Here is a 13,497-nt window from a genome sequence, read left to right as displayed (position 1 = left end):
CATGTCATGCGGTGCCCGAACGCCCAGAGAGCGGAGCACGGGGAGAGCTGGCGGGGGCCGCAGCAGTCGGCAGTAGGCATCTGGCAAAACCGGAGCAGCACTGTAGAGCAAGGAAGTGTGTGGGAGATGTCTGTAAATGCCTTGGAGCTGCGGGGTTAAGATACACATACTGAAGGTGAAGCAAATGACAGCGCAGTGATGTGGGATGCATCATCCAAAACGGGATTCTGCTGGAAGGCAGTGGCCTCCGGCATCAGGCTTTCTGAGGCAGAGGGGCTCGGCAGGGCCAAGGGAGGAGGTGAGTGACTTCCCTCCTGCCATGGCCCGGGGCAGGAGAGACCCTTCCTGTTTGTATAATTTGGAGAGGTCAGAGGTCGATACACTCACACTATGTATTATAAAATTTAAGCCAGTTTCTGCCAGAGTGACATCTGTGGCTCAGGAGGCCAAGGATTCACATGGTAAAAATTCAGGTTCTGTTTAACCTCTCAGAAAAGCCAGCAGAGCCCACAGGCAAGACCACTGTTACAAGGATCACCCAAAAAGCAGTGCTTGGAAAGCATCATGGCTGGATCAGCTTGGGGTAGCACAAATAAGCATGATGGGATGGCACAAAGGTGAAATAGTTTTTTGTAAAATGCATAATTAAGTAATTAAACCATACTCTTTTCAATAGATAGCATTGCAAGTAGCTGCCTACTTCACTGAGGGTCCACATGCCTCTACATTAAAGCAACTCCAACAATTGCAATGATGTCCCTACTGTATATTTTCTCTGTTTTGCTTCTATATAATAAAACTGGGTTTAGCTTTCTCTGAAGCACAGTCGTATATAAAGAATGCAAACAAGCAACTGAGCTTCATCTTTCCAAACAGAAAGGCACGTGATTTTTTGCTGCAGCCTTGCTTTATTGCACCTGCAGACATTTCTTTAGAGAAATCTGTGGTTTTGAGAACAGGTGGGCGATACTTAAGATGACAGAGCAGATCCTATTCCTGCTAAACCAACTTCACAGATAACAGTGCCAGGCCCAGAGCTGTGATACAAAACCAGAAAAAGCAAACAACCTGAAGGTACTCGCTTCCCCTAAAGAGGTGTGTAGCCTTTCACAGAGCAAAACATGTGGCAGAGAATCACCTTGGATCACCACAAAAAGAGTTTTCACATCACTGTTGGGCTAGACATGTCCCAAGTACGACATATTAGCTGTTCAGAAAGTTCAGTGTGGCTTCACAGGAAAGGAATTACTGTGAACCTTTGTATTGTAGAAACATCTCCACACAGCTCCTTTTTTTCAGGGTAGGCTTTTGTAATCCCTCCTCTTGTTCCAGTACATGGTGGTCTTGCCTGTTCTTCAGTATCAAAAAAACCAAGCAAATAAAATGTCTTTTCTTCTGGCACTTGCTGTGCTAACCTGAAATAGCCACACACCCCAAGGAAGTGAAACTTCTAGGAAGAGAACCACGAGAGTAACCCCCCTTTTTATAAAGATGTCAGCCTTGCACTGCTTCTGTTTAAGTAATGAAAGCACTTGACTTCTGCTCATTCTGACTGGTATTTTGTGCCTTTGCAAAAGAATGATTTTTGCTGTTGTTGGCCTTCCCATGACCTGTGTGTCACTCAATAAACCTCTGAGGTTCTCAACACTGAGTAGGAGCTCTGGCTTCAGCTGGACTCTGCAAGGTCTTGGCTGGGGGTTCTCAATTTGGGCTAAAGTTGGCATGTGCCATCCTGTAGGTTTAAGCATTAAGTATTTGGTTCTGTTTTTCTCTTTTAGTCTGACTGGTGCCATGCTTCCAACTTACCAAAAACATTCAAATCATGCAAACCCCTGTGTACCTGTCACTGCATGTTCATGCAAAATGAGCCTAAGCTGAAAATTCTATACCTAAAGGGCTTGAAACTGTCATCCTGATGCCAGATCCTACTGAATTTTACAAGTATGAAAGGTAGAAGTACTCCTATGCCTAATGCTGAACATGGAGGGTCAGTTTCTTATTCCCCCAAGAGTACAATCCTGTTTCAGAAAAACCTCAATCCAGTAAGTCCAGAAGTACAACATCGCCTTTTGGAATGAAAAATAGAACTGTGCACAGCTTTAATCCTGCCACTGAGCACTTCTGGCACTTGTTGCCTGTGGCCAAGTTGGTACCCCACTACAATCTAATCTCATTCTCAGCTCAGGTGGCAGGACATGCACATATATATTTCCTATCTCCCCTTGGGTCAGGAGAGCCCCTATTACAGCAGTGTAATGTTGACCAGACATTAAATACGGGCACAAGGGATATTCATGAAAGTTGGATTAGTAATAAACCTCTATTACTGTGTGGCTCCAGAAAAGTTTTCCTGGAAAATGCTTACACATGGAAAGAAAAGTTTGCTTTAGACTAGCAGTGTGCTGAGGAGGATGGTGGAATTCACAAGCTTATCTGCTTCATGGAATATAAAATGGATGTTCAGGAAGGCCAGATAGTCCCAAAGGACATAGATACCTTCCAGATGAAAGTATCTTTTATTATTAGCTCTTTTTATTGTCAGAGTACAACTTCCATCTCTTGTGAGCTTTTAAAAATACTGAGAGGCCGGGCCTTTACATTTGACAAGTTTTTTGCATGTATGTGGCATGGGCAGAGGCACTGTGCCACAGCTGCTCCTCAGCAGAAAATGGGAAAATTTATTTGACTTTATTTATAGTAGAAAGATGTGCTTTATTAAAATACATTTTATTCCTTCTTGTGTGACATGCAGTTTTACTATTTTCCATATTTAAGTTTTGAGACAAAAGCCAGTACTGGCAATTACACTTTAGAGAATAAAGATGCCAACAGCCTATGTTTTATCCACTTGCATTTTTGTGATCTTACTGTCTCACTGGAGTCATAAAATGTTATGGGAATGCATGCATTTGCTTGGCCATTTATTAGATTGATTTTAACCTATCAATGTTATGGTCTTGCCTTTTACTTTCACAAACTTGTAAAGGATTTCATTCTTTTAAAATACATGCAGGGTACCTTCCACATACTGTTAATAATCTTGCTGAAAGGACTCAGGCCCTGTAAAGGTTGCTTTGACCAAACCAATGAAAACATAATCAAAGTGATGCAGCAAAATTGCCTGAATTTGAAAACAGGCCAGGGCTAAGTCATGGTGCTTAAGAAGCTCAAGGGCAGGTAAGTCTTGGCTCATATATTTGTGTTATTGCAAAACCATGACAGAAGTGTGGCTAGAAACACAAATGAAGTCAAATGATCTTCCAACCTTGTGCTGTGACATGTCAGCCCTGCTTTTTCAGGTATCTTCATCAGTGTGGTGGAAATTACAGGGACACTCACCTTCTGTCATATAAAAGTAGGCTATGAAGACTTCTAAAGGCTATTTCTGTACTATCTACATGTTTCTTCACATGTTCTACAGCCTACAGTCCACTGCAGCACTTTCTTCTGCCCTCACTATAGTCCCCCACAATTACTGTCTCCCAGACTGCATCTACATTTAGGAGGAACTTCATCTAAATATTGAAGAAGATCTCTCCCTGTCATTGTTTCAAAGTCATTTTAGGACTCCTTTTTACCATTGTGGCTTCAACATCCTCAGCACAGAGGCATGATGATTCACCCTCTTTCTGTCCACATCCATGAGCTATATACTTCTGAGGGGAGGAAGAGGCTTTTCTACTACTTTCATAATTAAAGTCCTCATTTTTGGCATTTCGGCAGGCTTTATATTAAGAAATAAGGAGTGTCAACCACTGCAAACAAGGGATAAAGAAAATTTTCACCATAAGGAATAAATGAGCCATATCGTTTGTGAGCATGACCTGACCAGTGAAACTGGCAGGTTTCATGACTTCAGTTTGGATCATTAACCTCTTTGAAGGAAACAGACTATTGTAACAGTTGCAGCCACTAACCAGCCAACATGCATTTCCACCTGAAACCAAGGTGAGTGTCTCTGGGACAGGGACACCTAAAGGTGAAGCTTTTAATGGAAAAGCTGAATTGGAACTCAAGGATGGAGGCAGGCTGTGAACTGCAGGCAGCCTGGCTTTGGCAGCACTGTCAGAGTTATGTTTTCTGCACCACAGTGATTACCTCTACCAGGTGATCAGGCTTAAAAGCACATTACTGAGGTATAGAGCAGGAATAACCAGACAGGGGCAGACAAGGGCGTATTTCCCTTAGCTGATACTGCCACCAAAACTCAAGGATTGGAAAATGCTGATCTAAAAAATTCGTCTAAATAACTTTGGTGCATGACCCTGGAAAGAGTCCAGGAGGGGCAGGAGGGTGACAATGCCTGCTGTGGGCTAAGAGGCTCTCTGGTTGTGCAAGGTTTCCTTTGCACAAGGAAGCAAACATTATATCCAAGGTGCCTGGCTCCATTAATAATTGCTCTTTACTATTCAATACCTGAAGTCACTTAAATCAAGAGGCCACCACAACTCCCAGATCTGGAGTCACCTGTCAGCTTTTGTCTGGTGCCCTTTTAAAATCTTTCTGTCACGAGAACATGGATGGCCTGGACACTGCAGGGTAACATTTCAATCCTCAGCTATCAGATTTGGTAAAACTGGAGACCAGAGTCTTTGCAAAGAAGTTCAGTTAGCTCATTTGGCTCTGTTGTCAGTGCAGTGCTGGAGTAACAAAAATCTTCATCAATTGCTCAACAAAATAATTCATAAAGCAAGAGGGATTGAAATTTTATACACTTATTCAAGCAGTGAAAGGAAATGATGGGCTTTAAAAAGCAGCCCTCTCCTCTGTAATACCTGCAAAAAATATGGGATGGGCATGGGTTTTTTTCTGTTCCCCCCCAATATGCACTATTCTGCTAAAAGGGTTTTATTTGATGTACAAGCCAAAGTCAAAGCAGCCTCTCCTGCTTTAGCCTCTAGTTCACATGACAAGATCCATTCCTTCTGAACACCTCTGTTGAGGGGGAGCCCTTGATTAAATGAGCTACAGACTGAAACATCCTTTCATGCTCCTGTGGGGAGTTTTGACTGCAAAATGTTTGCATGCATAGCCAGGGCACTGCTGGGACTGTGTATTCTCACTTTGTTCTCCTTCCCTCTCCCTCAGGCAGATTCTGTGAAGTACTGAGCCCTCCTGGAGCCAATGGGAATTAAAAAAGTCCTCAACATCTTTCTAGTTTTGGCTACCTCATAATATAGGCATTAATGTATGCACAGCCTATTTTTAGAGTCTGTAACATGCTTTCTGGGTAAAAAAAACGCTTGAAAGACCCCTTCTTCTCCCTCAGAGTTGACATTGAATTGGATTTAATAGAACAGCCTGAAATTCCTTCCATTAAAAAGTGTATTATAAATGCTCAAGGAGCTGTAACTGCAGTTGAAAGCTAGGTATATTCCTGCCAAAGGGTAAACTAACTTCATCTAATAGGAGAATATTTCTAGTGGGACAATTTACCCTTTATGAGCCTTTTTCCTGGAGACAACACAGAAAATATGTCTTCACTATGTTTCTAGCAGAGCAAAATAAAGTAAATATACCTGCAGGTTGCTAAGAAAACCATTGGCATCAAAATATGCAAGACAAAATTTATCTGTGTTTTCAGAGTCTTAGCCTAGTGCAATCAGCTATCTGGGCAATAAAAAGGCCCACAATGCTGTCCTTCAGTATGATTTGCAATGATCCTTCGAATGGCCTAACACCGCAAATTAGTATTGCATTTTGAAATAGGAAGCCCTAAAGTGTTAAAAGAGATGAGCATTATTATTCTGCATCTGCAGAGGAGGATATTGGGACACAGAGAAGAGAAAGCAGCTTGCTTGGGACTGCAGAAAGAGGTCATCCTAAAGTCTGAAGTATTTGTAGCATTTGGCATGTGAGTTTGTATACAGCCCTTAGAGAACATACTGTTTTGCAGGGGAAGGAAACCAAACACATTGCATATGACCACTAGAGGTGTATATGTCCAACAGAGCCATTTGCACATACTAACAAATCCTTTTTTGTTTTTTTTTAAGGACGAACTGTTCTAATGTTCTTCTTTTTTTTTTTTTTTTTTTTTTTCCTCATTCCTGGGAAGAAAAATCACTCAGTTTAAAAATGGCAGGCAGTGGATAACAACTTCAAATGAGGAATTTTTTTGCTGTTGTTGTTAGTAATTGAAATGAGTTCTTCCTTTGCTCTTGCTACACTACTCCAGGAGAAGAAATTGCTCTTGTTTTAGATGAAAACTCTGTGTCTTAACCAGCAATAACTCTCCCATAAAAAATAACCAGCAAAAACTCTCCCGAGCCATGCTACTGACCTGCAATAGGCTATTCATGCTCTTAAAAGTAAGGGCACACAAAGTGCTCAGCTGTGTGAATAAGGAGCCCTTCAATATCTGCTTAAGGCAAGGAGAAGTTCTCAATGAAAGAAATACATAAGAGAGTCACAGCAACAGGAATTCTGAGTATGACAGACATGCAGGATTGGACCCTGAGCCTGATGAACAAGGATTGCTGAATTGCATTCATTCACACAGCAGCATCCGTAAGATACAGCTCATCGGTGTTTGCTGCTTCAAATACTTGAAGTCAAAAGAAGCGTGAGTGATTTGATGTGTCTACACAGCATAATTAGAGATGTAAACAATAACTGCCACTGCAGAAACTAGAGCAATATGCTAAGTAATTACCTGAGTTATTTTGGCCTGGCTACGTTCTGCATCATTAGTATAATTACGGGAGTTGAATTCAAGCCCATCATACCTTTGATAGTTCAGTTTGTGCACAGCAACCTCATCCTCAATTTTTATGATGTTTCCTTGATCGCCAAGGGTGGCCCATGCTCTCTCTCATTTTTTTGTCATCTGAGCCACAAAGGAAAGACCCATTAATGAAAACAAGGTTAATTATGCTTTCGTCAGAATGGCTGCAGAGGAGATTTCTTCTGAGAAAGAGCAGAGTGGGGAGTCCATTTGTTCTATTCCCTTCCTCCTTAAAAAATAAAGTAAAACCACACAATGAATGTCTCTATTTACATTTCAGAGTTCTTTTCATGCGTAATATGCCTGTGTGAATGTACCAAACACAAGTGAAGCATGAATAATATGTGACTATTTTTCCCCTTTTCCCTATATTGCTTAGCATTCTATTGTTTAACTCTTCCCAAGAGCAAGAAGGTAACCATTTCCCTGCCCCCTTCCTCTTTGTTTCTTTTTTTTTTTTTTTTTTTTTTTGTTATTCAGGACGGGGCTTGTAGTGAATCTGTTAGGACTATTGTGCTATATTCATCAGTTCTGCTTGGTGCAGCTCATGTGTGAATCGAGGCTTTTTATCTCTATGAGAAAAGATATTTCCCTTTATAGCATTCTAAATCAATTACTGTGTTGGCCTTGTGGGTTTTTTTCCCTTCAAAGCAGACATATGAGAATTATTTTCCCTAAAGTCATTATTATTATTTGTCACCTTATAGAGGCCAGAGACCTTAAACATCCATATGGTTTGGGTTCACGTACATTTAATACACACTGAAAAAGGTCACAAAAGGTAGCAGAGCACCTTCTTCTTATAAAGACAAGATCTGATGGACAGCTCTTGTCACTTTCAATATAATGAAGTTAACAAAAAAAACCTACAAATTTTTTGTGTTTGCATAGGACAGTGTTAGTTTTTCTATAACATCAACTAAAGACTCTCAACTGAACCCACTGCGAAGCCTCAGATAAACATGAAGAATGAAGCAAAAGACATACAGTGGTTGTAGTGTAAATTGTTGGAAAAACAGCCTCTACCCATATTAAAAAGACTCTGGACTTGACTGCACAGATCCTTCAAGTACAAAAACCTATCAGGTTCAGCATTAATGATATGTTGTTTTTTTTATCTGGGAGAAAATGGGATGCAAAGCCAGTGCCTGTTCTTGTTTCCATACCACAGAGGTAAAAGCTCATTGCATTCCAGTGCTAACCACCCTGGACACCAACTTAATTTTGAAGTGCAGTGAGCTCCAAATTAGACCAGCTAAAAAAAGCCTACAGAAGCATCCAGTTTTCAGCATACAATGCTGTCATATCCCATGGGTCAGAGCCAACAAACAATGCAACATAGGGCACCAACCCAACTAATCTTTTGAGAGAAGGAGGGTCTTCACTGTCAATGTCAAAAGTACAAATCCTCAATTTCTGCTGAAAGAGAAGGCTATGCAGCAGGAATTTCTGCAATATCCTACCACAGAATTACTGTAAATGCAATGCACGTTTTCTTTAGGCCTTCCCAGCAAAATTTACCCCTTGTCATCACCATATGATCCCAACACAGCCCATAGTCCAAGACCATCTCTTCTGCTGCTTCAGTGAAACTTCTGCAAATAGAAATTAATCGTATTAGAAATTGGCAGCTGTACACACAAATCAGTGATCCCAGAAATCAAGTGGACATTAAAGGAGTTCAAGGAGCCCTCCTGGAGGAGAACTAGGTTTTAATAGGAGTAGTTAAAAACAATTTGACCGAAATAAATGTAAAGATTCAATACAATGAGTAAGCAACAAATGATGAAATACAGACTTCTGACAGAAAATGCATTTTGTTTGACTGGAATAAAAAGTTAACAAAAGAAGAAATCTTAATCTAAATATAAAAGGTTTCTGAAGAAGTTTAATAGGGAATTTACCAATGAGGGTTCAAAACCTTACTTTACTTAATTCAGGGTGTAATTATCAAAGACATTTTCACAAACTCTGCAGATGGGAACCTCTGCATGAACAAGGGGCTCTTTGGGTGGGAACACCATCTTTATGCCATCACTAACATCCAATTATCTAATTATATAAAGCAAAGAGATAGGATAATACAATCTTATCTTAAGCATATGGTAAAATACGCATCTGTGAGCTAGCCTGTTGATCAAGCTGCTTCTCTTCATTTGTTGCCTGACAAATATTAAGGCCTATTTTTCCACTCCTACCACTTAGATTTCTCAGTTTTCTTATTTCCTATTGCTCTAACTCAAGATGAGGTGACAAAAACTGCCTAGAATTGTTACTCATAGCTGCTAAACTAGTACTATTTTTGCCCCTAATCTTTGGTGAACTTCCTATGTTATGAGGATCCTATTCTTCCTGACCTAAATCCCAGTCCTATGTCATCTTGTGGTAACTACTGCAGTTAAAAATAGGATTAAATGAGAGGTATGCAACAGTTAGTTAAATACCACTATTATGTGTCATTTTCTTTGACTTGTGTTTGCTTTTGGAAACTCATTTGCCAATGTATATTGCCAGTGCATCTTCTGTTTATTAAAAAATAAAACAGGTAATTGTGGAAGAGGTTTTACAGCAACTTCTGTGAGCCAGAGAGAAGTTTGATAAGAGGACCCATGTTTACCCCTGAAAGAATTTTCTACCAAGGTTGTTGACATAGAAACTAAGAAAGAAAAAAGAATAAATAAGAGAAACCTGCAACTGTCTATTCCAATAAGCACGTTGTTTGTTTTTCATGACCAATGAGTAAATTGTAAACTTGAGAGTTTTGTAAGAATGAATAAAAAGCATGCATGAAATAATAAAACAGGTTTGAAGCCTTCTGAAAATGGAGTGTCTTGCTTTGTATCATCTCTGTCTCAGCTACGACAGGTAATGGTTCTGTGAGGAGCTGTTTTGGGTTTTTCTAAATTGCTTTCTCAACATTTGTGATCAAAATCTCATAATGCTGCTTGTGTAATGAACAAAAAGGCACTATTAATATTACAAGGATACTGTCTGTTAACAGGGTCCCAAATGCAAAGCAACATTTGTTGGTTGCTCCAAGAAATTTCTAATAATCCAGCTTGAGGGGCTGGATAGGAATAGAGGGGTAACAGTCTTTGTTAGGTTTAAAGACAGTGGGGGACACCTTCTCACTCATTCCCGAAGATATTCCCCATGAACTTGAAAGTTTTTCTGAAAATTTTGGATTGATGTAGCTCCACCAGCACAGATTCATTGGTGCAAAGCACCAGGGAGCTCTGACCACTCCCATGTCAGCACAATTAAACACAGAAGCCAATGAAGCCCATGCAGAATTAAGCACAGAATTGGAGCTTTACAGAAAATGTTTCAATGGGACCAGAATTTCAGCTTTCTATTCCTCTCTAAACGGAGTCACCAGGAAGGATCTAGTGAAGACAGAGGCATCTGCAGGGATGAAAAAGAGATGAGAGACCTTGGGAAGATCTACAGGGAATAAGAAAACTGACAGACTAAGCCCTGAAAAGCATAGCAGCTTTCATGTCTTTTTAGCTGCACAGAAAAATCAATACTAGAGCCTTGTATCCTCCAATCCTGAAAGGAAGCAAAGAGCACAAAGGAGAAACAGCATAAGGATCAGCCATCTGCTTGTGGGGAGCTGCTGGTCCTGTGGTTTCCAATAGGTGATGGACAGATACAAGCCTGTCCTGGAAGGTGGGGCAGCAGCAAGCTTTTGTTCCTGCCTTGGCACAGCTCACAAATGTCACCTTCTTTTGAGTGAGAAGTTGAGCAACTTCTCCCTTTAGAGTGGCTTGATACCATGCCATGCCAGAAAAAGCCCTGTCTACAAAGCAGTTCAGAACATAACTATAGCCAGCCCCTTGCACAGCACCTGTGTAAAACAAGGGAAACTCTTCTCACTTCCTCCTCTCCACAGTTTGCAATTTTAAAAAGTGTATGTGTAGGGGGTTAGAGATTCAATGCCTCTTAATTGTTCCTTGGCTTCCTGTCAAAAAGGTCTGGGCCTAAAATCCCAGGAAACTTCTCACTCCTTGTCTTAGGCAGGATTCAGGAGAACAATAGCTGGCTACAATCAATGGTGGTGCAGCAGAGACTTGTTAAAATATGTGTTTGCATTGCTATCTTCTACTGAGACGTGCCAGTATGTAATAGCCACACATAACTGTTACAGCAGAGAAGTATTAGTAATGCTGAGTGCTGAAAATCACAGACTAATTTATCTTTTAGCTTCTCTAGCAATTGCTAGCAGGATTTCTCTTCCTCTATAAAGCAAACCAGATGGATAGCAGATCTGCAAAGAAATTTACCACAGTACAACTCAAAAACAGTGTGTTTTAAAACAGAAGAGCGCATTTTTCTCCAACAGTGCATTTTAAAATCCTCCTTTTAGTTCCAAGGGTTGGTGATGCCATAACACCCAAGAGGGCAAAACTGGCTGGCCCTAGAGTAATTATTCTTAACATCCCTCTCAATGCTATATTACAACCTTCAAAACTGATAAGCAGTTTCTTCCAGTGTTAGCCCAAAAGTTATCTATCCCATTGTAGTTTTCCAAAGCCATATTCAGTACTCAAAAGAGTTGGCTTAATTTTCCCAGAAAAAGCAACCACTCTTTGCCTACTGGAACAATGACAAAGTTGTCCAGCAAGAAAGACTGAGCCCAAGTAGCTATGCCTGCACATGGTTGCCACTACCAGACAAGAGACCCCAGAACACGATTGAAGGAAATAAACATAAGAATACATAAAACATATAAAGTTTTAATGCCTCCAGCTTACTTCCCACCATTGTCAGTATAAAACTTTTAAAAACACATAATGCTTCACAGATCAGACCTTCCTGATAAAGGTTTTCCTCTTCAAATCATGCTCAATTTCCTCAGATGCCAAAGGACGTAAAAAAAAAATGAGTAGATTTGAGGCTGAACTCTTTAAGAATATAAGGTGCCATCTTTTATTTTTCTCTCAGATTGCTGACACTAAGTTAAGTCTCCCCCTCAGGACTCGGATAATCCAAGATATCAGCTGTGTCCAGTGATTCAGAAACTGAAAAAAACAATTTGGAAAACAGCAAACAGGACTGGAGGGCCAAATCCTGTTTGCCTGGCTTTAAGGCAGAACCATGCATTGAATCAATCCTTCTTTCCTGAAAGAAAGCATGAAGCACAGATGTGGCTGTGCAAGCATCAGCTGCTTACTTGGGGACATCCAGTCAGACCGCAGCACTTGGGGGATCCAGTCAGACTACAGCACATCAGATAAATTGGGAGGCCAAGCAGAGCACATCAAACTAGAAGGTTTGATGATCAAACTCTCTCAAAATCAGGTTGCTTACTGGAAGCATCCCTGCATATGCATGTCTGGTGCCCACTTGCAGACACTCAAGCTTGACCAAGCCACACAGCCTAAAAATGTCAAGATCACCAGGGAAATTCTGTGAAGAAACAGGAATAAAATCCTTTTTGTCCTACCACCACAAGGCTTGCTTTCTTCCTTTGTTGCAGTAATACATTTTGTACAGATTTAACAAGCTAAATCTTAAAGTCCTTCCTAAAACAGATTTGGATTCAAGATGCACTGCATACTAGCTGGCATAACTGAGCTCAGAATTCAGCCTTTCATTCTTCTTTATTCCTTTTCAGGCAGCCTTCCTGCTCCTTCAAAATAAAGCACAGACAGCAGTTACAGAAATAAGAGTTCACCTCTGCATAACTAATTAAAGGGCATTTTTTGCTGTACTTTTTGCCTTTTTAATAGCACCATGGTATTTATGAAAAGTAACAGTGGCTTTAACAGCTAATGACGATTTTAGAAATAGAAGCAATACTTTGCTTTGCTTTCCCTAATAGGATTCAAGAAATACAGAGTGGCGTAGAAATCCCTGTTGTGCCTATCCGTCTTGCACAGAGATCGTTACCTGGGTGCATGTGTTCAGCAGAAGCATCATCACCAACTTTCTGTTCCCAAGAAGAGGAAAGACCCCTGGAAGGAATTCATCACAGTTATTAGGTCACAGGTTTCTTGTGCTCAGAAAGGGTCCCTTTGACTCGTTTAGAGATGGTCCTCAGAAAGCTCAAGGGCTTGCTTCTGCACCAGGAAGGAATAGTCTGAGTAAAAATCCCTGATTTCAGTGCTGGCTGGGGAGCAGTGCTGCTGAGAGGGACTGAAGAAAATGCCAATTTTTGAAAGGCTGGTTTCTGAAAAGGCATTATAATACTTCAATATTTTATTCTGCATTTTGTAGTTAAAGCTCTAATCCTCCTACAAATTCCCCAAGGCATTTTTCTTGCAGAGTGGAGGCAGTTCACCCAGAAGACTGGTGGTGAACCTGGGCACCAGCCACAGCCTGCCTGATAGCCAAGGTGGCCAGCAGCATTATGGGCAACAGATCACCAATTATTTCCTTTTACTTGGCATTCATGAGACTGCAGCTAGAATATGGCATCCAGTTCTGGCCCCAGGGGTGAGAACACGTACAGCCAGACAGGACAAATCCAGGAGGGCCAGAAGTTGTCACACAGGTCTGTGAGGAGACATTGGTGGACCATGACTTGTTCAGGCTCGAGAAGGGGTGGCTTTGGGTACCTGAGAGTAGACATCCTGCACTTTTGAGAAGAGATAAGAAAGGAGGTACATGGCAGAGAGACAATGGCCACAAATCGAAACGGATAGAACGGGGAAACTCCCCATTGGGACAGTCAGGCAGTGGCTCAGTTTCCAAAATGTTGTGCAATCTCAGTCCTTGGAGGATTTCAGGACCTGGCTGCATAAAGCCCTGAGCAATGTGGTCTG

The sequence above is a fragment of the Vidua macroura genome, chromosome 1 (assembly GCF_024509145.1).
Source record: "Vidua macroura isolate BioBank_ID:100142 chromosome 1, ASM2450914v1, whole genome shotgun sequence".
In the NCBI taxonomy this organism is placed as follows: Eukaryota; Metazoa; Chordata; class Aves; order Passeriformes; family Viduidae; genus Vidua; species Vidua macroura.
This window is presented reverse-complemented; position numbering follows the sequence as displayed.